Consider the following 26,763-nt stretch of genomic DNA (forward strand, 5'->3'; position numbering starts at 1 on the left):
GGTACTTAATTTTCTGGGGCACAATTGTGAGCGGGATTGATTTTTTCATGTCGTTTTCTTCTCTCTCACTGTTTGTATATAGGAAAGCCATGGACTTCCGGGTATTGATTTTATAGCCTGATCGGTGCACTATTTTAGATAAGATTCTTTATTTCTCTCTTCTTCCTTCCTCTCTTACTTTCCATTGTGCTTCCTCCCTCCCTCCCTCCCTCCCTCCCTCCCTCCCTTCCTTCCTTCCTCCATCCCTTCCTTCCTTCCTTTCTTTCTTTCTTTCTTTCTTTCTCTCTTCATTTTTTCTTTCTTTCTACATTCTCTCTTGCTCTTCTTATTTTATGGGATTTTTTTTAATCAAACCTGGCAATTCTTAGGAGCTATTTTGTGTTTAGGTGTCACTCTCAGAGATGCTTAAGAGAGAATGCAGTGTTTAGAATTGAACTTGTGTCTCCCTCAGAAAAGCATACACTTGGGGGCTGGATCAATAGTACACTGGGTAGTGTGTTTGCCTTGTATGTGGCCGACTTGGGTTCGATCTCCAGTATCCCATAAGGTACCCTGAGCACAACATGAAAAAATTTCCCCGATTTTGCTGTGTTGATTTTGTAATTGCTATTTTACTAGATAGGTTTTTTATTTATGTAAGTTCTCTAGGGAAGACTTCAACTTGCCTAATTGATAATTCCACTTCATACAGAAATATACATGTCTTTGTTGCTCAATGATATTTAACTTGTGACTGAACTGAATTGAAGAAGTCAGCACAGCTATAGTTATATGTCTGTAATTTTACAGACACAGTGAACTAGGTTTATGCTGATACTTCTTTCTCCCTATATACTCTTGGGGTCACACTGTGTGTTCTTCCTAACTAGTAATTCTGAGGTAGCAGTTAGAGAATCCTAGAGCAGAAAATGAAGTTAGCTTTTATACAGCATAGGATAGTAACTGACAGAGTGTCAAGTCAGCCTATTCCCTTGGTCATAGCACTTAAAAGTCATCCCAGAAGAAATGATGGTAAGAAAATTTCATTTTTGAGTAGAGGATGATCAAAATTTGAAAATATCACCCAGATAATTTGCACTACACCATGTCTGAATCATTCTTTGAATTAGTGGAATAGTTTGGATTTATACTACTTTCTTACAACCAAACTTTTTGCTAAATTTTTACATTCTTTTAAATACAGATTTTATCTTTAAACCACCTCTTTTAAACTTTAATACCCAGGGCATGAGGATAGTACAACAAGTTCAGTGTTTGTATTGGCTGCAGGATACTTAAGTTCCATCCACAATATCCCACATGTTCCCCTGATCCCGTCATGAGTGATTTCTGAGAACAGAGCTAAAAGTAAATCCTGAGCACCACAGGGCATGATCCAAAAGACAGAAACAAAAAAAAACCCACTTCATTATCAATTTATTATCTTTATAGTACTTCAAATTGTTATCATTTACAACTATTTTTCAGACTTGAAACTATTATTTTTTTGCTTTTTTGGGTCACACCTGACTATGTACAGGGGTTACTCCTGGCTCTGCACTCAGGAATTACCCCTGGCTGTGCTCACGGGACCATATGGAATGCTGGGAATCAAACCCGGGTCTGCCGCATGCAAGACAAACACCCTACCTGCTATGCTATCACTCCAGTCCTTAAAACTATTTTTTCGATAAGCAAATTATCTGGGTGATATTTCCTGCCAGGGTATTGAGATACAAACATTATCAAAATAGTCTCTCTGATAGGAAGTCCCTCGTTGACACTAATATTCAAATGTCTTTGAATTTTAAGCAGTTTATAATAAATATTTCAGTTAAATAAAATATGAATCACATAAGTAGCATAAAAACCATGTGCCAATGGTTATTTAGCAATTAAATGTTATGAATTATATTTAGTAGTCTAGTGCTTCCGTATGGTCCTATTTCCTTCTTTTCCTTATCCTCTTGAGTAACCACTATAAGAAATTGTGCAGAGCCTTGGAGTTCTAGCCGGTTTCTACTGTGTCCCATAGCCACCTGTCCCCCCCCCCCCCCCCCGCCCCTTCTCGATTCACCATGACAGATGCTGCTGTGTTCTTCGCCAAGGACTTCTTGGTGAGTGAAGTGGCTGCAGCCATCTCAAAGACGGCGGTAGTGCTCATCGAGTGGGTCAAGCTGCTACTGCAGGTACAGCATGCCAGTAAGCAAATCACCACGGATAAGCAATACAAGGGCATTATGGACTGCGTGGTTCGTATCCCAAAGGAGCAGGGAGTCCTGTCCTTCTGGCATGGCAACCTGGCCAATGTCATCAGATACTTCCTCAGCCAGACTCTCAACTTCGCCTTCAAAGATAAATACAAGCAGATATTCCTGGGTGGAGTAGACAAGAGTACCCAGTTTTGGCGCTACTTTGCTGGCAATCTGGCATCAGGGGGTGCTGTTGGGGCCACTTGCTTGTGCTTTATCCTTCCCCTTGATTTTGCCCGTACCCGTTTAGCTGCCGATGTGGGCAAAGCCGGAGCTGAGAGAGAATTCTAAGGGCTCAGTGACTGTCTGGTTAAGATTTCTTAATCTGACAGGATTAAGGGCCTCTATCAAGGCTTCAATGTCCCTGTGCAAGGTATTATCATCTATCGAGCTGCCTGCTTTGGAATCTATGACACTGCAAAGGGAATGCTTCCAGATCCCAAGAACACTCACATCTTTGTAAACTGGATGATTGCACAGTCTGTCATTGTGGTGACTGCCTCTGTGCCTGGCTGTCCTCACTGGGGCCCCTTGGAGGAGGGTGGTTTGAGTTTCCCTCCCCACCACGAGTAGAGACCTGGAAGGTGAAGACCTCTGGTTCCAGCCACAGCCATGCTTAAGACCACTCTCCACACGTTCAGGCAAGCCTCACGCATGAAGGAACAGGCAGAGGAACCCAGGTGTGTGGGACCCGGGCCATAGATCTTCAAGCCTGCTTGGATTTGGACTGGGGCCACCTCTACCCAGATCCCCCATCTTCCAGTATGTAGGCGTTACACCCACCAACTGCCCCAGGCACCGTGTAATCCCATCAACGGCCAAGACCCAGAGACTATAAAACCCTGCTCCCAGAAACTAGACATCTTATTATCTAGTTCTTACTCTGGAGTACCTGACAGACTACCAAAAGTATCCTGCCAACACAGCAGAGTCTGGCAAACTCCCCATGGTGTATTCAATATGCCAAAACCCAGTAACAATGATGGGTCTCATTCTCCTGACCCTGAAAGAGCCTCAAATGTGGCACTTTCTAAAATCTCAGGGCTAGGATGAAGGAGACGTTTCTGCTCGAGGAAATGATGAACAACAGGATGACAGTGATACAGTGATATTCTGTTCCGTTAATCTCCCTTAATAAATAACATTACATATTTCATGAAATCTAGGTGACGAACTCACTTAATATATATTTTATTTCTTTTAAGTTAAAAAATCTATATAAGTATTATTATTTATGTACTTATTTATAATTCAGTTTTTATATGCACAGTATTCCAGAGCAGTTGTATCTAGCTTTGCTTTCCTTGAATTTTCTCCTTAATATTGTGGTTTTTGTGCTGGAGATAGTTTAATGAGGAGGTACTTGTCTTGTACCTAGCCAATCCAGGTTTGATCCCTGATATCACATATGGTCCACTGAATACTCCCAGTAGTGTTTCTTGAGCACAGAGTAAGTCTTTAGCACTGCTAGTTGTGGCCCAAAAACAAAACAAAAACAATAAAATAAAACTGTGGTTTCTAGAAGTTAGTGCTATAGTACAAGGGCAAGGCATTTGTCTTCCATGTAGCAGACTCCAGGTTGGATCTCCAACATGGCATATGTACTTCGGAGCACTGAAAGGGTGATCTCAGAGCACAGAATCTGGAGTAAACTCTGAGTACAGCCTGATGTGTCCAACCCCTAACCCAACAAACAAACAAAAAAATAGTTTGGTTTCTGGAAGAGAAAGAAAATGTTTGTCTTGCATGTGATTGACTCTGCTTCCATCTCAAACACCACATATGGTTCCCCAAGGAATGCCAGGAATGATCCCAGAGCACAGAGCCAAGAGTAAACCCTAAGATTGCTGGGTGGTCCCCCAAATAAAATATTCGCTATTTTTCAATCACATTATAAGCTGTTTGATCACATGTCAACTCATAAGATTCATTCATATATTATGTTTCAAATTAGGAGTGAAACTATATATACTATATATATGCTTATGTATATATATATATGTATACATATATATATATATATAATGCATAAACGCCTCCTTGATTCTTTAATGCATTGTTTTGGTGGAGTAAGGGTTGAATCACACCTGGATTTGCTCAAGGCTTACTTCTGACTCTGTGCTCAGAAATAACTCCTAATAACACGTGGCAGCCCATACACAGTCCTGGAGATTGAATCAGGGTGATACATGTGCAAAGAAATCACTTCTTTCCGCCCCCCTCCGCTTCCCCGCGAATAAACTTTCTAACTTGTCCTTAATGCTTTTGAATACAATGTTTTATTTTTTGCTTAAACAATTTACACATTATATTTATATATATTTAGCTTAGTTACTGTTTATATGTTCATATTTGTTGCTGCTATGATTATCTTGCTAAACCAACATTATTAATTCCAGCATTTCTCTCAGGTTTTCTAGGCATATAACACAATGAGTGAGGATATTAACTATTTTCTTTCTTACTTTTAAAATCTTACTTTTATTATTTAATTGTGTTCTAGCAGTTCTTAGGGCCTTGAGCACAATGTTGAATAGGCAGTACCACAGTAGCCATTCAAGTATTTTTATGATTTAAAAGAAAACACCATTTCATCAGCAAATATAGTATTTGCTGAAATTTTAGAAAACATTTTTGTTAACTCCAAATTTTACTAACTATAAAAGGCCCTCCCGTTGATCATCGATTTGCTCGAGCGGGCCCAGTAACGTCTCCATTGGAGACTTTGTTGTTACTGTGTCTGGCATATCGAATACATCACGGGGAGCTTGCCAGGCTCTGTGTTTTACATAATTCTAAATGAATAATAAATAATATAAAATATTTCCTACATATGAAATGAACATACTCTTTTTCTCATTTAATATGATTTGATATTACATTAATAATTTTTGAGCAACAAACATTTCTTAGAATGCTGAAACAAATCTAATTCAATCACGTTTTGTTCTAATATATTGCTAGATTTGAGAAAATAACATAATGTAAATTTATCTATGCATTTTTTTCATAAATGAAATTGCCCCACAGTTTGTTTTTTAAAAGCACCATGTTATCATACCTAAAAGTATTACTTAAAAGCTCATTCTGCTTATGTTTAAATACTTGCTCTAAAAATTATTACATCATCTCAAAAAAATTGCTATAATTTTGTTTTTTGTTTTTTCACTTATGCATGAGCAAAACGGGGACAATACTAATACTTATTTCAGTAGGTTAATAAAAGAGAAAATATTAAAAATGTGCTTGGAATCTTGCTTAATCATAATAGTTCTTACCATACCACTTGGTTCAGTCCTACTATAGACTGTAAAATTCTCAATCTCTAAATCATGCAGATATATACATTGAGGAGCCATCCTTTAGAATTACTACAAGAACATAGATTATACTTGTTGCAAGAGATATTTCATAATCTTACTTTAATAACCTCTAAGTATTAAAAAATACCTGGTTACTTGATATGGAATGAACTACCTGTACTTAATAAGTATACTGAAATATGTGCATGATCATGATAAACTAATTGATAAATAACACAATAAAGTAAAATGGCATGATTAATTTGAATTTACAGTGCAATTTGGTCAGCTAAAAATTAATGATGTTAAATGACCAACCTGATCACTTTTCTTACAAATGTGCACATTCATCTTGGTAACACATGCATCCTATTTCTCAGCACATTTTCTCTAGATTCCTTTCTTTGGAAGACCATTTTCTTCTATTTTGAATATTTCTCTTATTTTTTATATAGGAATTCTGTGTTGTGTATTATTTGTGTTCATTATTACTAATAATTTTGAGTTAAAGTAAAAAAATGGTGCTGTGCTTTTATTTTAATGCTCAAAGTATTTTTTGTGTATTTTATAAGAAATTGGGATAAAGAAATTTTATATCTTAAATACTAAATCAAGAAAGTTTTTAATACGTCCACTTTTTAAAGGAAATTGAAAATAACTATAATGAGAATAATGACACTTAGATTAAAGTATTTAATGTTGAATGCAAAACATAAATTATAGGAGTTTTGATAAGAAATATTTATGCAAAAAAACACTTAATTCTGACTTGCTTCCAAATTTCAAAGGTCTAATAATGCAATACTGATACTACTATGACTACTATCACTTAGTAGTAATAATAGTAGAAGTCAATTAATAAAAATTGTATATTCACATAAAATAGACAGTATTTCCAATTTGGATTTTCTTCCAACTTTGGCCCTAAATCTCCCCCAAATAAAATATAGTTTTAAAAAAACAAGTCTTTAAGAAAATGGTCAAAGCAATTATTATCATATCATACTTAAAGAGGCAACTTCCATTTATCTTTGTTTCTGTTTCAGTGTGGTTACATGTAGGATAGGGTTGGTTTGCTCCCTGGTCACTTGGGAGCTTGCGTTTGTTGATTATCCCTCAACCTGTCAATTACTTTTGTCTCCTGATCAGACTCTGACTTGTAAATATTGTTTTTCTCTTCTCCTAAATGTCCTTTGCATGGTTATTATTTCAGAGCAGTTACTTTTTGTATGGACACAGGAAAATAGTTAAAAAGACAAGCCTCTGGCTTGGGAATTGATTCACTCCAGATAATATACCTCTTGGACATCTGCTCTCTTGACTTAAGCCTCAGTTTCCCTTACTTCATAGGTCCCCAAAAGCAGGGTCCCAATGAGGGTCTGGGTGGACCCAGGGCAAGCGGTGAGCTATGAGCTACTCTGGCATCAAAATGGGCCTGGCCAAATTACCCTAATACTTATCTATAGATTAAGAGCTTGGTCATGGACAAATTCTGTTATGATCCAAAAGTAATAACTAGATATGGACGCTGCTGGGGTTAAGAATGATTGATCTGGTCTGAGCACTGTAGTCTGAGTCTGTGGTAAGATGTCCCCAGGAGAGTCACCCTACAAACCTAAAAGTCTATTACTGTGTCCATACAGAATGGTAAATATTAGGAAGGAGAATTAAGTATTATAATTAAGTTGGTCTAAGGAGAGGAGATACACAGCGTAAGGGCTGTTTTGCCCTTGTGGGCTGCAGATGGTTGGGAAGACTGGAAAAACAGTTTTGATCACGCTTCCTGTGGGGAGGTGTGGTTGGGGACGCATGGTGAGAGGATAAAAAAGAGGGGCTTCGGGGAGAAAGGGGGATTGGATAGATTGATTGAGGAAATGGTTGAATGAATTGATGGATTGAAGGAGAGGGATTTGAAGGAGAGATGGCTACAGAGACAACAGAGAGAGAGATAGAGGAGATGGACACAGAGGGAAGAAAGAATTGCGTGGTTGTGGGAGTAACTCAATAAACCTAAGCTCCTGCAGGAGGGGCAGGGACAACCCAGTGTTATCCAACACTAAAGGGAAACTTTATATTTAAACTTTAAGATTTTAAGATCTCTTAAACAAATAGCCACTAATAACTCAAATTTCTCTTTCTTCTGTTTCTTCGACTTTTTCCTTTCGTTAACCTCTTAGGCTTGTGACCATTTCTTACACAATTTATTCTGTGTAGTATAATTTTTCTATTGTGCCTCTATACTACTCTACTCATTTACAAAGCCTCATTCTATTCTGCACATTTCATGTAGGTAGCATCTGTTGAGGCCATCTGCCCCTAAAGTGAATGATCAGGTTGCACCAGTCTCCCATATGTCAATTAACCCACTAACTTCACTGATGATACCTTTATCTCTTTTCTACATAACAGGTGCACTTACTTATATTTCTCAGGGAAAGAAGAGAAAACTATGGCTGATGGGGTCAATTGACTTCCTAGCAAAGAACTTATCACAAAATTGCTTCCTGCAAATTTGTCTCAGAGAGGAAACAATTCAATCTGTATGGTAAATATGCCTACCCCAACCTCAGGGAAAAAGTTAGGAAAGGCAAACCTGTGCAGTTTCAGATCACACGAAATAGTCCATTTTGTCTTTTATAGTTCCATATCTAGATTACACATTATCAAACAGGTTTCAATACTAAATGAATCATAGTTAAGACCCAATGCACACAACCAGGATTCATTCCTGCACATGTTCAGACACCAGTGAAAATTTAAAATTGTTAAAAACTGGTGTTTTTTTCCTTTCCAGTAACCCCATATGGCTTTTTAAAAAATTATAGAACATCATCTTTTTCGAGGCTCTTAGTGTTCCTCAAGACAGGAAAAATGATTGTATTCTTACTCCTGAAAGCAACATAAAAGAGTACTTAGAGCTAAGGTCATAAAATGCACTGTAAAAGAGAATCAGATCGAATTTCTGAATTCCCCATCAGGGTACTATTTAACAGATTGTTTTAAACCTGGGAAGTATCCTTTGTATCACATTTGATTTGCTTAAAAATTTTACTTCTCCATAAATATTCTCGAAAAGCAAAAGTATTTTAATATCATATTTTACTCACACATATCCTCTTGTTATAAATTAATATAATATCTGATTTTCTTTGAATAATACTGCCCATTCAGGATACCCCATTTTTTAAGTACACATATAGTTTGTGAGCACAAAATATACAATATTTAAAGTGAGATGCTAATGACGTTTGCCTTGCATGTGGCCACCTGGGTTCAATTCCTCCTCTCTCAGAGAGCCCGGCAAATTACCGAGAGTATTCCTCCCGTACGGCAAAGCCTGGAAAGCTACTCGTGATGTATTTGATATGCCAAAAACAGTAACAACAAGTCTCACAATGGAGATGTTACTGGTGCCCACTCAAGTAAATCGATGAACTAATCTCCCCCAATCAACAGTAATTGAGACTGATTTCCTTCTCAGTGTTCCCAGGTTGATTGGACCCAATGTTCACTGCAACAGTATCGGGAGGAGAGTGCTACAGAACTACAGTGCTCAAAATATTGGAAACAAGAAAGTTGAACTTTCAGAATGGGGCTAGAGATGAAGCAAGCTTTCTATTCCCATCTTATAAAGTGTCAGAAAGAAAGTGAAGTGGTCAGTGTGGATGTAGTAGACAATTTGGAAGAGCTTTGAGAAAAATGAAAACAGCAGTGAGTCAGAACTAATCTCCCCCAATCAACAGTAATTGAGACTGATTTCCTTCTCAGTGTTCCCAGGTTGATTGCACCCTATGTTCACTGCAACAGTATTCACAATAGCCAAAATCTGAGACAATCCAAATATTCAAAAACAAGTGACTGGATAAAGTAGCTATGGCACATATTCCAATGCAATACTACTAGACCATAAGAAAAGATGAAGTCGTGCAATTAGCTAGTGCATGGATGGATTTGGCAAGTATCATGCTTAGTTAAATGAGTGAAAAGAAGACATACAGGTACAAAATCACCTCAGTCACATGTGGAATGTGAAGAACGATAGTAGCAGCATACTAACTGCTAGAATACTAAATCCAAAGGCAATGGAAGAAACGAGCAAGAGAACTGGTCCTTAGTAGGAACTTTGTGATTGGGGGTGGTAGGAATGGTGGAATAAGTCAGCGAAGGGACCATGACAACAAATAATAGAGGAAAATGGTAACTCTGGACCAGAAAGTAGGTGCTAAAAAGAGGAAAAGTGGCATGTATTATTATCCTATTGGTAACAATAATGTTAAACCACACTGACTAAAAGAGGGGGGAAATATAGAGGTCCTCCTACAGAGGCAGGCTAGAAGGCAGCAGGGAAACTAGAGACATGGTTGAATGGAGACAGACACTAGAAAAGGGATTAGTGTTGGGATACTGTATGCCTGAAACTCAATCATAAAGAACTTTGTAACTCAGTAAATCATGATGATTTAATTTAAAAATTAAATAAACAAAATTGCTAAGAGAGAAAAAATGCCAGATGACAGTCTCCTCACTTAATGAAAACTATAGCTTGGGAATTAAGATTATGGTCTGAAATGAGATATGTTGATATAATTTTCTCTTTATACTTTGATATTTACAGATGAAAATCTAATACCCAACATTTATGGAAATGGTTACATTTTATAAACGTGACATTCAGAAACTTTAAAAAAAATACCTATTGATTGCATGCAAATTACTAAAACCTGGTGTCTTAAAACATCAGAATTATATCTTTCCATACCTGTAGATGAGGGAATTGTAAAATCAAGGTATTGGTAAGGTCCTGCTCCTTCTGAAGGCTTCAAGCATAGCCTCTTCTGAGCTTCTGGTAATTTTCAGCAATCCTTGACATGCCTTAGAAATGATTATATATGTAAGAATAACATGCATACAAAAAGAAAATGATAAAGTTTATGGAGTAATCAACATACACCATTTTAAGAATTACATTAAAACATTAGTTGCTATAAAAATATTAAAAAACAAAAAGAAAATGATAAAGTTTATGGAGTAATCAACATACACCATTTTTAGAATTACATTAAAACATTAGTGGCTATAAAAATATTAAAAAAAGAAAACCATCAGATTTATGTGCTTCCTCATGTAAACGCATGAAATAAAACTATATAGTAATTTTGACAAGCATGAACATAAATCCAGCATGACTCTAGAAATAATTATTGATTTACAGAAAGTACATGCAAAATGACACAGAGGAATATAATCAGAAAAAGAAGTCTGAAAATAGAAATCCATATAAAACATTCTAATCAAACTTTTGAGAACTGGATTATTCTGTCCCTGCACTATTGAGTATAGTAATCACATGGGACTGACTATTGAGCATATAAAATGTATTTAGTGTGACATTACTGGTTTTATTTAACTTTATGTTTAATTATAATTAAAACTTAAAAAATTACATGTGACTAGGAACTGCTGTATCATATTAGATAGCTCATTAGAATGTTTCTTTAATAACTAAAAAGGAAAGAAAAAGGAAAGAAAGGAGCCTTGACAGAAAAAGCTAAAAAACTCAGCTTTGGGTTGGGAGCTATGGGACATTGGGTAGGACACTTGCCTTACACAAAGTTGACCTGGGCTTGATCCCTGGCACCCCATTTGGTACCTAGGAATAAGCCCTGGGTATAATACTTAAAAATACAAAAGAATATTAAACTAAATAATGGAAGCCTGAAGCAGAAGGTCATATACCTTATGACTCGATTATAATATACCAAGAATAAAGGAAAAATGGATTATTGTTATACAGGTATTACGGGAAAGTTAAAATGGGATTTTTTTAGGTGATTAAGAGTTCAGGAGTTAGGCAGTGGCAATACTTTCATGCCATTATACATACATGTTTAAATATATATATATACATATATACATAGGACAATTGTCACCAATGGAAGACTTTGTCAGCAATTATTTATTATTTTTAAAATCAAAATGAATTTTATAATAAGTGTACTAAGAAATAATACACACTAGGAAAAAAGAAAACCTAAGAAGCCACAGCATGATCCTTATAATCTCTACTTTTACAAGGATTCTACAATAGTTTGTTCCTTCCTAACACCATGAAAATCACAAAGTTCCTGAAACAGATAGTGTAGCTGGTTACTTGATTGCCTTGCACAGGGATGGCTAAGGTTTGATTCCCAGCACCACAAATGTTCGATAGGAATTGCCTGGAGTGATTCCTGAGCAGAGAGGCAGTTGTAAACTCACAGTAACACTGAGTGTGACACCAAAACCATAAACAAATTCTCTGGTGCACTGCAGTTTCTGTTAAAAACAATTGTCAGAAGTTGAATTGATCCTCTGTGTCAATGTGTATGTTTGCATGTGCACAGACGTGTGTGTGTGTGTGTGTGTGTGTTATGTGTGTGTGTGCACGGGCAACTGTGCTCGCGTAGTGCTAGACTATGCCTGGCTGTGCTCAGAAGTCATTTATTCCTGGCTCTGTGCTCAAAAATCGCTCCTGTCAATGTAGGGGATAGGAACAGATTATACCCTATACAAGGCAAACACCTTAGCTCCTATTTACCACTTTAGCTCCTGTTCTGGTTAACATGCCAACATAATCATATGCAGGTAATGAAAAATTAATGGTGATATCCATATTTAATTCTGAAGTTACTGTTTACTTTTCTGTACTATTCTACAACTCGTAAGTTACTATCCTGTGCACTACATATAGAACGTCTCAATCTAAAATTTAGGGACTTGTCCAGACCATTCCTAGGTAATTCAGTGCACCAAGAACTTATCATCATGTCAATTTTACCAGTCTAATCTATTGTAGTACTGGTACCAACCACTTTAGCGATAGCATCTTATCCTATTATGCCATTCTCTTTGCCAGATTATAAAATAAAGAACAGCAGAGGGGTTTGAGAGAGAGGGCAGCAGGTAGGGTGCTTGCATTTCATGTGATCAACCCAGCTTAGATGCATGACATCACACACAGTCCCCTTGAGTACCTCTAGGAGTGATTCCTGAATACAGAGTAATCCCTAAGCACGATTTAGTGTTGTCTAATCCCCCACCCTCCACACACACACACACACACACACACACACACACACACACACACACACACACCGCCACCACAACAAAACAGGGACATAAGAATATAACAGGCTATGGCTAAGTGATGTAGGGGGATAGTGGAGGATGCGGAGTGGATATTGACTCTTGACCAGACTAAATATTTACAAAGACTCCAATGATCTTAAAAAATAATCTCAGTGAGACATGTTTGGACTGTTATAATTCAATAATGAAGTTGTTAGAAGTGATAAAATTTTCTTTGGAAACATTAGTTTTGATGAGGTTAGAGTGAAAGAATTTTGACAACCATTTACTTGATGTCCCTGTGAAGGTAGTTTTCTAGATATTCAACTGAGTGTTCAAAACATATGGAATTTAAAACTAGAGAATTTAGAACTCAGTGATAAGGTGTATATTTTTTTATGCATGAGGTGCACAGTTCCATCAGTGGTACTACAAATCAAACAAAAACAAAGACAAAATGTAGACTCCCTGTACCTCCTTCTCAGTAACCCTTGCTATCAAACAAACAAATAAACCAAACCCACATGGAACTAAAATGTCTCTCGAAGTGCCTTCATCATAATTCATATGTGGGAACAATTCTGATTGGTGAGACTCTGTTTGTAAATAAGGAAAAGATATCCTAAATGGCATATCCAAATAACTTGTCATATTATATTTTCTATTCGAATAAAAATTATTTATTTTAACTTTCAAAACATTTAAGAAAATACTTTCATTCTCTCTATATACCGAGGTAATCTGTCAAGTCCTAAAGTATTGGTGACTCAAATAAAGCTACTCCTAACAGCAAAATAAGCTATAACTCTCTGTAGAATTACTTGATTATAGAGTATTTTACTACAGGTGTCTCTGTAGAAGAATTCATTATTTGGTAATACCATTAAGGTTTCACATATCTGAAGGAAAGTATTAGATGAATTGTGGTCACATTTGATTAGATTTGGACCTAAGGGAATAATTCCATACATCAAGATAACAGGAGAATGAGCTCACCTGCAGTGCTTTGTCCCTGATGAATTTCACTCCCTGCTAAACATGAATACTTAATTTGTTTTTTAAAAAAAGGGAACAGAAAGCACATGCATACTCCACGAGAGGTAAAACTAATCTCATGTTGTGCTATCAAGTGTATTCTAATCACTGACTAATAAAAAATAGCCCTTATTGCTAAAATAAGTCAGTAACTTATGTGACAGACAATTTAATAATCCTAATCTGCACCTTTAACATGAAATTTACAAATCAGCAATGGAGATAAAATCTTATTAGTAAAAATTAAACGCTGTAACTCTAATTGCTATATGTCAAATATCCTTTTTTCTGTTTTAATAAGCTTTAGATTTTAATTCCAAAATTAACATACATGCATAACATTTAGAAAATATAGCAAGCAAAACATTTTTTTCTTTTGGGGGGCCACACCCATTTGCACTCAGAGCTTACCCCTGGCTCTGCACTCAGGGATCACCACTCCTGGTGATGGTTCGTGGGTGTTTCACTATTTAGGCCTGATCAGGGCCTCCTGGCACAGAATGTGGTTACAAAGAATTCTGAGGAAGAAAACAATAATCAATGTCAAATATTTATGATAAGATTTCTTCTTATTTTCTTCAGATTTTCAAGATACTTTATGCCTTGCACTCATTCTTCTAAGCTCACAAAATTAACGAAAATGTAATTAAGAGAGAAGATGCTGTAATATTAAGAAAAGCAGTAAAAAATGACTATGGAGAAGACTAGAAAGAAAATGTGTTTTATGTTAAGCATTTTGTTAAGCAAGCTCCCGAGAGTATTCGATATGCCAGACACAGTAACAACAAAGTCTCCAATGGAGACATTACTGGGCCCGCTCGAGCAAATCGACGATCAACGGGAGGGCCTTTACCTTTACCTTTTATTTTGTTAAGCAATTGGTCTACTTTATTTCATTTACACATTTACAACAGCTTTAAAAGGTAGATGCAACATAATTCTGCCACAAAACTTTGCTCTCAAATTTTCTAAAGCCTAAGGCAAAGAAAGAGCAGAGAACTAAGACAGAAGAGAAAGCTTTGAACACACCCACACAGAAGTTATCTTATTCTGTTTTGCAAATCTTTGATATCAAAGTTAATAATATTTAAGTGGTAAAAGGAACTCATATGTATATGCATGTGTGCTGAGAGATTGTTAAGGCATATTTGTTATTTGATATATAAATACATGTTGGGGGGGGGGTTCCTGGTTAGATTCATCACAGGAGAATAAATTCTCTCATTTTTATCCTTAGTAATCTGGATAACTTAAAGATACATAGTTTGGGCATTATATTCCCAGTTATAGTTCTTTCCTCTCTAGTCTATAAAACTTTCACTGTCCCCTAGTTTTATATTAAAGATAAGTCCGATATCACCATCACCACTTTCCAATACAGTTTTAGGTACTTATTTTCAACATGAAGATTTGGAAATTATAACATTTTATCATGTTTTGAGAATCTTGGAATTTAACAGACTGTTCTATATTCTTTTATCTTTTTTGATCATAATTCAGTCGTACTGAAAACTAGCACAAGCAGTTCATCTATAAATTATCCATCATTTTAAGAAAATAGTTGATATTGTTTGTTGATTTATGTCTCTTCCTGTTAACTTTACCTTTCTTGAGGGACAGAATTATTCTTCAAAATTCTTTTAAAAATAGTTTAATAGTTTTAATTAGGAAATATAAAAGAGGAAAGATTGAAGAGATCTCTTGATAAAGAAACTACAGTGATGCTTAGCACAGGGAATAAGGAGCATGCCTTTGATGTGGTAGTTGGATTTATCTCCCAGTACTACATGAACCCAGAGTATCTTCAGGAACAGCCTTGGAGGTTCTTAAAAAAAAAGCTGCTATGAACATCTGGGGAGAATATATATCTCAGACTGTTTTCCAATAAATGTCTGAAAAAGAAAATCTTTTGCCTTCTACCCACCACATCTTCCAAAAACATTGCACAAAAAATATACTAGATTTGCATAGAACATTGAAATGCAATTTGCATATGAAAAAAATCTAGGAGTTGGCAAAATGAAGATAATTTGTTACAGAATTAGAGCATTGGACATTTAGGCAATGATGTCTCATGGTTGTCCAACATTTTGTGATGCCATTTAAAATGCCTTTGCTGAGTCAGTGCTGATGTTATGTGAGCAGTAGTTACAAATCAACAAAGTCTCTAACTAGAAGACAAAGTTTCTTTAAGTTAAGGGTCGTTAATACAGTATGATAAATCTCTTTTGAGTGGTGAGGATAAAGCACAATATAAAAAAATATCCTAATCGACAAAATATGGTAATAATTTAAGTAATTTTGGTCGGTTTAGACTAGGTATGAAGAAGTTATGTAGATTTATAAAAATATCATGCTAGAGTTAACATTTAAAATGTAAATAGAAGAGTTGAATGAGTAACCTGAAAGTCATGGAAAAATCCAAAGTATTTTGCTTAAACAAAAAGATTTTTGCAACTCTGTTAGCATAAATAGTATGTATGTGATTCCTCTGCCCCTTTGAGACCCCAGCAAGCTACCGAGAGTATCTTGCCCACACGGCAAAGCCTGGCAAGCTACCCATGAAGTATTCAATATGCCAAACACAGTAACAATGAGTCGTTAGACGTTACTGGGACCACTAGAGTAAATCGATGAACAATGGGAGGACAGTACTACAGTGCTATTGCATTTATGTGATTTATGTGTTCCGAAAATCTTTACACACCGGATGAATCCCCTGCACTCCATAGTATTAGATATGTCACACACGATAGCCCTTTGGAACAGAGCAAACAGGGATATTGAAGCAGATGTGTAGGAACAAGAAGATGAGGGATGAAGAATCCCTAGGCTCCTGTGTGAGGATGATAATGAGTTGCTTGAATAATTTCACAGATTTTCAAAGTTAAGTTGAAGACCAATATAGGGTGGCTGATCTAGCAAACAGAAGAACTTTTCAAGTGAAAAGGTTTTCCTACCTTGGGCAAGGGCAATTTTAGGGATGGGAGAGAATATTTAATTGGCAAAATCCAGATCATGTTTTGGTTTATGGTGCCCTGCAAATTTCAGAGGTCAAGGCACAATTGAAGACCTCATAATATTTAAATATTATAGTATTTAATATTAATATAAAGCTGTTGACTTCATTAAAAAGGGTCGCTGAAAACATATACTAAAGTAATGGTGAAATAATCATATTTAAGAATAATGGGTCGGAGCCATAGCACAGAGGGTAGGGCGTTCGCCTTACAAGCGGCCAACATGGCCGACCCGAGTTCGATTCCTCCGCCCCTCTCGGAGAGCCCGGCAAGCTACCGAGAGTATTCGATATGCCAGACACAGTAACAACAAAGTCTCCAATGGAGACGTTACTGGGCCCGCTCGAGCAAATCGATGATCAACGGGAGGGCCTTTACTAAGAATAATATTTTTAATAACTGCAATCATCCTTAATGGACAATTAAACTTCATACACTAAATCCTTCTAAAGCAAAATTTGATTTGTTAGTTACTTTGACACCAAAATATCAAAATACAAATTTCTATTGGATATGTGGAGAATTGCATGTATTTATATGATAGAAAACTCTCTACTAATATATTATTTCATACAATTTTTATTCTAGTGAAACTATATTTTTTTCTACCTGCATATATGCAAGAATTATGTCAGAAAGCATTGCTATTATAAAAGTAATATATGCAATTATTTAACCTTGCTGATAGTCATCAAGTGATGAAAGCAAATCCATTTAGAAAAAAATTCAAAGTTACATATAAGAACAAATTTAACATATGTAAAGTTTCAGTACCCGAAAATATAGTAGTACATATCGTGTAACAGTAAAATAGTTAAAGTTGTTTACTTTTAGAAAAGCAGAATATTGGGCCAGAGGAATAATACAGTGGTTAGGTTGTTGGCCTCACATGTGGCCTTCAGGGGTCATTCCTCACACCCCGAAGCCTACCACAAGTGATCTCTGACCACAGAGTCAGGAGTAACTCCTGAGCACTGCAAGGTGTGGTGCAGAAATAAATAATACAGTAAAAATAGAATCTCAAAAATATTGTTGACATATCACATACAGTTCAAAACATGCATTTATACTTTAATTGAATGTATATTTATCTATGAATATACATAAAGATCATGCTCAATTACCATAAAACAATATATTCCACATTGTATATTATAAGTCAAACAAAACAAGCACAAAAAATGAATAACTAAGACTAAATTCATGTGACAGAATTAATTCCTCCAGCTTAGTTTTTCTTTTTCTTTTAATATGACCTCTTCAAAATAACTCATGAAGTCTTGCCAAAGTTCTGTAGAAGCAGTAAGGAAGAAATAAAGTTAAGTGAAATAAACTGATATGATAAAATTTGATTTACAGAACTCATAAGTGACATCCAAACAGAAAACATAAGTGCTCTAAATATGGGACATTGAAAAAAACGGAGCATATATTCAATATATTCATTCCCAATCCCCTTCAGTTAAGTTTCCATGTTTATTACTCTTGTATTAATATTATGATTTGAACTGCTCCATACTTGCTTTGATATACCCAAAACATTGTCTAAACAAATAAAAGTAACATATGTGGAAATACATTATCAATAATATGATATATGTATCATATTTGTTTCCTTATCTTGTTTCAGGAGTTTTAAATTTTATCATATTCTCCATGAAGCAATAAAGCCATTTCCATTGCAAACTTGTAACCATAATGGATAGCAACCTTCAGGGGATACAGTTCTGAGAAATTTATTTCCTCTCATGTTGTTCAGCCACCCAAAGAATGAATTTGTTTCCATGGCAGAGATGGACTACACTGATCATTTTAAAAATGGTCGTGGGGCACCACAAATCAATAACAAAAGAAGAAAATGGAGGATAATAATATTTTTTTCATTAAGTTGATAGATGGTATTTCAGATTTATGCATTGAAATTGTCTCTTTAACAGTTCTTAAATAACCTTAAGCATACATCATGGCTATGTAAGTCCTACTTTATATTGGATAATCAAGACAAAGATAAATTTTATTTGGTTGAAAAGTGGTCCCTTGAAACAAAAATAAAAATTAGATATTTAAAAGACAGAACATATTTACCATGAACCATTAAATGCTACCTACGCTAAATACTAAAACAGCCTAAAACTTTAAATTAATGTTCATAATGTTTTTTTTTCTTTTCAAACACTCAATTGAGCAATATGTACTAATAATACTCTACAAAACTGTCATGTGAAAAGAAACACATTTGTAGACTATTTTATTTTCAACAATGTTGAAATTTTTTTCTTGGAAAAGTATGCCTTTAAAAGTAATTTGAGACAAACTGAAACCATATCATTTTAAAGGGATATTTTTCCTGATTGCTCTCATTTTTTTCTGAGAGTGATATGTATACCTGAATTGCCATCATATGTAACATTATATAATGGGAAAATATTTCTTTCATAGAAACTTCCAAAACATTTCTCTAGATAAATATAGTTTTTTCTTTACATGTCGCTTCTTTATATTCTTTTTATCACTCAAATATGAAACTGAAATATATTTTCTTTCTTTATGACTTTTACAATAATTACTAATAATGTTGGGAAATGAAGATTATGTAATTCAGTAAAAGAAAAATCCCATTGATGTAAAATTCGACTCGATTACATAAATATTTTCATCCTTCATTAATTTTGGTATAAACATACAAGCACGTGTCCACAATTTTGAATAATTATACATATTATCCACAAAATATTTCAAGGTAATATTATATTTATATTTTAGTGGTAAAACATAATTGATGACAAAATATTGGTCATTTTTCCACTACCTTAGTTGGGATGTTCTGCACACATATTCACTCCTCATAAGTATATATGTGCAGAATATCCCACTAATGTAGAAAGTTTTATAAGTGTTGAGTGCAAGGATCCATGTTTTAAGCAACAATATCCATAAGCTATTTTCTCAGGAAATGTCACCAATTTCAGTTCTAATGGTACTTAAGGGATATATTTCAGAGTTCTCAAGTTTTAATAGAAAAAATAAATAACAAGAAGAGATAAAAGCAACCTTCCTTTTCTCTCTTTAGATGATCTTATTTTGGTGTTTAAGAAGCCAGACAATAAGAACAAGGAGCTCATTGCTTTAACAGATGACAGGCAACCTTCTGAGAAAAATCAATGTCTCTCGTAGATCACTAATTTTAATTATTTTTAAATATCTTTTGGTATATTCAAATCTAATTTGGTATTATAAAAAATTGGATTTTACCAAGAATAGTTTATTATACCCACGTATTTCAATAGATACAATGCATTGCATTTGGCACCTATTTGCTAAAAAGAATTACAAAATAAATTTTAAAAGTCTAGTCTCTCTCAGAGAGCCCTGCAAGCTACCAAGAGTATCCCACCCTCCACCGTCTATATGCCAAAAACAGTAACAACAAATCTCACAATGGAGACGTTACTGGTGCCCGCTCAAGCAAATCAATGAACAACAGGACAACAGGGCTACAATGTAGTGCTACAGTAATTATTTAAATATAGAGAAACAAACTGCAAAATAATCATCTTATATTTAAAATGATTTTGTTTTGGAAAACTTTTTAAAATTCTTAAAATGATACATCTGTACCAATATTATTAACCAGCATTTCCATTTGAGGTACTTATCCAAGAAAAATGAAATTACAGGTTTGTCTATACAGATGCATACACACATGCACAAATATACAAGAATTTTCATAGCAATTTTATTCATAATGAAAAATAGCAAAATTTTTATAAGCAATAATATAAATCATAGTCTATACAATAAAATACTTCATTTTTTTTCATTTCATCATCCTGTTATTCGTCGATTGCCTCGAGCAGGCCCCAGTAACGTCTCTTTCATCCTAGCCCTGAGATTATATTCAAGGCTATTTAGGAGAATGAGACCCATCATTGTTACTGGTATTTGGCATATTTGGTACGCCACGGGGAGTTTGTCAGACTCTGCCCAGTGGGCAGGCTACATTCGATAGCCTGCAAGTTTGTCCAAAGTAGGAATGAGACAATAAGATGTCATAAAAAAAAGTTCTGATAAGATGTCGCGCGGCCGCTTTTGCGGCCGCGCGGTTCCGTGATCTGGATTTTATAGTCTCTGAGTCTTGGCCGCTGATGGGATTACACGGTGCCAGGGGGCCAGGTGGTGCGTGTGACCCCCGCCTACTGGAATTTGGAGGATCTGGGTGGAAGATGCTCGACTCCAATTCGAGTAGGCTTGGAGGTCTCGGCCCCAGAACCCGCGTGGCTTTGTCCCTCTGCCAGTACCTTCAGGTGTGCTGAGAGTGGTCTCAGCATGGTGGTGGCTGGTCCTGGAGGTCTTCGGCTGCCGGAGCCCTGGTCGGGGCGGGGAGGAAAGCTCAACCCGCTCCCCTCCAATACTTCATGGAAATAAAATAATTAGAGTAAAGGTAAAGGTAAAGGCCCTCCCGTTGATCATCGATTTGCTCGAGCAGGCCCAGTAATGTCTCCATTGGAGACTTTGTTTTTACTGTGTCTGGCATATCGAATACGTCACGGGGAGCTTCCCAGGCTCTGCCGCGGGCGAGATACTCTCGGTAGCTTGCCGGGCTCTCCGAGAGGGGCGGAGGAATCGAACTCGGGTCGACCATGTTGACTGCATGCAAGGCAAACGCCCTACCACTGTGCTATCGCTCCAGCAAAAAGGTGGCCTGGTCAACTCCAACTCCATTTCTGATATAAAAGCAATTAATAAATTATCAAAGACATTCCAAATCTAATTTGTCAGAAATAAGTAAACTAACTGGTGGTTAGCTGAGCATTTTTATCATGGACGTATGCTGCATTTTGCCAATGTCTCTTCTATATCCTTTGCAAAGAAGAAGCACCCAATTTCTGTCATTTATTTTCTTTTTTTAAAAAATTTTTTATTAGTGAAACACCATGAGGTACAGTTGTTGACTTACAAATTTTTGTGCTTGGGCTTCAGTCATACCAATGATCGAATACCAATCCCTCCACCAGTGCCCATTCTCCACCACCACTGATCCCAGTATTCCTCCCACCCCCCATTCCCCCATCCCACCCTGCCTCTGTGGCAGGGCATTCCCTTTTGTTCTCTCTCTCCTTTAGGGTGCTGTGGTTTGCAATAGAGCCATTGAGTGGCAATCCCGTTTGGTCTATAGTCTACTTTCAGTATGCATCTCTCATCCGGGGAGGATCCTCCCAACACCCTTTATTTGGTGTCCCTTCTCTATCTGAGCTGCCTTTCCCTCTAGCATGTGTGGTTGGCCTCCAAGCCATGGAGTAAACCTCCTGGCACTTATCTCAGCTACTCCTCGGTGTTAGTCTTGTATTTTGTTACTTTATGTTCCCCAGATGAATGCAATCTTTCTATGTATGTCTCTCTCTTTCTGACTCGTTTCACTTAGCATGATACTTTCCATGTAGTACAACTTATATGTAAATTTCATGACTTCATCTTTTCTAACAGCTACATAATACTCCATTGTGTACGTGATGTACCAGTTTCTTTAACCAGTCAACTGTTCTCAGGCACTCAGGTTTTTTCAAGATTCTGGCTATTGTAAACAGTGCTGCAATGAACAAACAAGTGCAGATGTCACTTTGACAATACTTTTTCGCCTCTCTGGCATATATTCCCAGTATTGGTATTGCCGGGTCAAATGGGAGCTAAATTTCTAATTTTTTGAGAATCATCCATAGTGTTTTCCAAAGGGGCTGAACCAGTCGACATCCTCACCAGCGGTGAAGGAGGGTCCCTTTCTCGCCACATCCGCACCAGCACGGGTTGCTTTTGTTCTTTTGGATGTGGGCCAATCTCTGTGTTGTGAAATGATATCTCATTGTTGTTTTGATCTGCATCTCCCTGATGATTAATGATGTAGAGCATTTTCTCATGTGCCTCTTAGCCATTCGGATTTCTTCTTTGAGAAAGTTTCTGTTCATTTTGTTGCCACTTTTTTTGATGGAGTTGAATGTTTTCTTCTTGTGGAGTTCAACCAGTACTTTGTATAACCTTGATATCATCCTTGTCGGATGTGTCGGATGAATATCCTTTCCCATTCTGTAGACTGTCTTTGTATTTCAATAACTGTTTATTTTGAGGTACAGGAGCTTCTTCGTTTAAGATAGTCCCATTTGTCTATCTCTGTTTTCACTTGTTTGGCCAGTGGCATGGCATCTTTGAAGATACCATTAGCTTCGATGTCATGGAGGGTTTTGCAAACTTTGTCTTCAATATACTTATGAATTCTGGTCTAATGTTGAGGTCTTTAATCCATTTTTATCTTACTTTTGCACATGATGTTAGGCAGAGATCTGAGCCCAGTTTTTTTTTAATGTAGCTGTCCAGTTTTTCCTGCACAATTTGTTAAAGAGGATTTCCTTGCTCCACTTCACATTTCTTGCCCCCTTATCAAAGATGAGATGATCATATGTTTTAGGGGAGATGTCAGTATATTCAACCCTATTCCATTGGTCTACAGCTCTGCCTTAGTTTCAGTACCATGCTGTTTTAATTATTACTTCTTTGTAGTAGAGTTTGAAGTTAGGGAGATTGATTCCTCCCATTTACTTTTTCCCAAGAATTACTTTAGCTATTCATGGGGGCTTATTGTTTCATATGAATTTCAGAAGTGTTTGCTCCATTTCTTTGAAGAATGTCATGGGTATCCTTATAGGGATCACATTGAATTTGTACAATGCTTTGGGAAGTATTTCCATTTTGACAATGTTAAGTCTCCCAACCCATGAGCAGGGCATATCTTTCCATTTTCTCATATCCTCTTTTATTTTCTGAAGTAGCATTTTGTAGTTTTCTTTGTGCAGGTTCTTTACTTCCTTAGTTAAGCTGATTCCTAGGTACTTGATTTTTGGAGGCACAATTCTGAACGGGATTGTTTTATTTTCATGTCACTTTCTTCTCTCTCACTATTTGTGTAGAGGAAAGCCATGAACTTTTGGGTATTGATTTTATAGCCTGCAAATTTACTGTACAAGCCTATTTTTTCTAGGTGTTTCTTGGTATAGGTGTTAGGGTTTTCTAAGTATAGTATCATATGATCTGCAAATAGTGAGAGCTTGATTTTGTCCTTTTCTACCTGAATGCCCTTAATATCTTTTTCTTGCCTAACCACTATTGCAAGTACTTCCTTCCAGTACGATATTAAACAGCAGTGGAGAGAGTGGGCATCCTTGTCTCATTCTTGATCTAAGAGGGAAAGCTCTCAGATTTCCCCATTGAGGATGATGTTTGCTGTGGGCTTGTGGTAGATTGCTTTAACTATATTTTGAAAGTCCCCTCTATACCAATTTTGGGGAGGGTTTTCATCATAAACGGGTGCTGGATCTTGTCAAATGCTTTCTCTGCATCTATTGATATGATTATATGGTTTTTATCTTTTCTTTTGTTGAAATAATGGTTTATGTTGAAAGATTTGCAAATCTAAATCATCCCTGCTTCCCCGGGGTGAATCCCTCTTGGTCATGGTGTATGATCTTTTTGATGACTTGCTGAATTCTTCACTAGTATTTTGTTGAGAACCTTCACATCTGTGTTCATTAAGGATATTGGCCTGTAGTTTTATTTTCTTGTGGTGTCTTTGTTTCCTTTTGGTATTAGAGAGATATGGGCTTCACAGAAACTGTTTGGGAGAATTTCAGTTTCTTCATTTTTCTGGAAAAGGTTGAGAGATCTTGTAATAGGTCTTCTTTAAATGTTTGGAAAAGTTTGCTAATGAATCCATCTGGACCTGGGATTTTGTTTTTTGGGAAGACTTTTGATTACAGTTTCAATTTCCTTGATGTTAATAGCTCTGTTAAGATACTCTAGATCTTCTTGATTCTTCCTTGGAAGATTATAGGAATCCAGGAATTTATCCACTTCTAGGTTCTCTTGATTCGTGGTATATAGACTTTCAAAGTAGTCTCTGATGATCTTTTAAATTTCTTTGGTTTCTGTTGTGATATCCCCTTTCTTATTTCTTTTTCTTTCTTTTTTTTTTTTCATCTGAGTGCCCGAGAACAGATGACTGGTTAAAGAAGCTTTGGTACATTTACACAGTGGAGTACTATGTAGCTGTTAGAAAAGATGAAGTCATGAAATTTACATACAAGTGGTACTACATGGAAAGTATCATGTTAAGAGAAATGAATCAGAAAGAGCGGGATAGACAAAGAAAGATTGCATTCATCTGGGGAACATAAAGTAACAAAATGGGAGACTAATACCCAGAAATGGCTGAGATTAGTACCTTTTTATTTCTGATTTGGTTTATTAGGGTTATCTCTCTCTTTCTTTGTGAGTGTTTTGGTAGTTTATCTATCTTATTTATTTTCTCAAAGAACCAGCTCTTGGTTTCATTGATCTTTTGGATTTTTTTTTTTTTTTGCTTGTTCGATTCCATTTCGTTGATTTCTGCTGTAAGTTTTATGATCTCTTTCCTTCTTCCTAGTTTGGGCTACTTTTGTTGATCCTTTTCTAAGATCTTGAGCTGTGAAGTCAAGTTGTTTATGTCGGCCCTTTCTTTCATGTTGAGAAATGCTTGCAGAGCTATAAATTTTCCCCTTAACATGGCTTTAGCTGCATCCTATATTTTCTGGTAGCTCGTGTCTTCATTTTCATTTGCTTCCAGGTATCTTTTGATTTTGTCCTTGACTTCCTACCTGATCCACTTGTTGTTCAACATTGAGTTTTTTTTTAATTTCCAGGTGATTGATTTGATTCTCCGTGTCTGTGTGTGATTCACTTCTATTCTCAGTGCATTGTGGTCTGAAAAGATTGTTGATACTGTTCAGTTGACTTTCTTGTAGGCAGAAGAATGTTGGTTTCTGTCTCTGAATCCATTTTGCCACTCTGTGTCTCTTAATTTGTGAATTTAGACTGTTGATGTTGAGAGAGATTATTGTTATGGGGTTTTGTGTCATCTTTCTGTAAGGGTCTTTTGTGCTTGTAGGCTTTGTCTTATCTTATAGAGGCCGCTTTAGCCCTTGTTTTAGGTTTGGTTTTGAGTCTATGAAGTTCCTGAGCTGCTGTTTTTCTATAAAATAGTGTACCGTTCCTTCAAGTTTGAGTGAGAGTTTAGCTGGATAGAGTATTCTTGGTGAAGCGTTCATTTTAGTGAGTTTTTTCACTATATTCCACCATTGCCTTTGGGCTTGGAGGGTTTTCTCTGATAGGTCTGCTAAGGGTGAATCTAAGGGGTGATCCTTTGTATGTGATTTCCTTCTCTGACCTTGCTGCTTACAATATTGTGTCTCTCTAGGCGGCATCAATCATTCTAACTATGATATGTCTTGGAGTGTTTTTGTTAGGGTCTCTTTTAGCTGGTACCCTTTGGACTCCTTGAACCTGAATGGCTGCATTGTCGAGCTCTGGGAATTTTTCAGCAATGAGTTGTTTAACCGTGGCTTTTTCACTGGAATTGCTTCCCTGATCTTCTGGTACTCCATGATTCTAATGTTGTTCCCCTTGGAATAATCTCCTAGGACTCTGATTCGCTCTAGAGCTATTTTGAGGTCTCTTGCCATTGTTTGTTGTTGCCTGTTGTCTTGATGCAGCTGATCTTCCAGCTCACTGATTCTGTCTTCAGCTGTGGTCATTCTACTGTTGAGGGCACAGACTGAGTTTTTTATTTTATCTACACAGTCTTTTATTCGTGACATTTCTGCTCTCATATTTTCCCATAATTTCTCGATCATTTCAGTCATGTTACTGAATATCTGTCTGACTGTTTCATTGAGTTCATTGAACATCTTCATGACTTCGTATCTGAATTCTTTCTCAGAGAGGTCATTTAGATGAGTAGCACCTACTGAGGCTTCTGGACTCTTCATCATCCTCCCCACCTGGTGGGGATTTGTGTTGTTTTTTCATGTTGGTGTGTAGGTATGGGAACTGAGATGTTACACTAGAATACTTGGTATGACTTAACTACCCGCAGCCGCTTGAGCGTTGGCCTGCCCCAAATCAGGCCAGACCCACTTCTAAATAAGCCACGCCCACTTCTTAAAAGGCCATGTCCCCAGGGGTACCTGGTGTGTTGGGGGGGGTACT

At 36.5% G+C, this 26,763-nt stretch overlaps 1 pseudogene; it reads left to right on the forward strand.

Annotated features, from left to right (window-relative positions):
- The first annotated feature begins 2,057 nt into the window (after positions 1 to 2,057).
- Positions 2,058 to 6,594, forward strand: LOC130027652 (ADP/ATP translocase 2-like; annotated as a pseudogene).
- The last annotated feature ends 20,169 nt before the right edge of the window (positions 6,595 to 26,763 follow it).

The sequence above is a fragment of the Sorex fumeus genome, unplaced genomic scaffold (genome assembly GCF_029834395.1).
Source record: "Sorex fumeus unplaced genomic scaffold, SorFum_2.1 ptg000037l, whole genome shotgun sequence".
NCBI lineage: Eukaryota > Metazoa > Chordata > Mammalia > Eulipotyphla > Soricidae > Sorex > Sorex fumeus.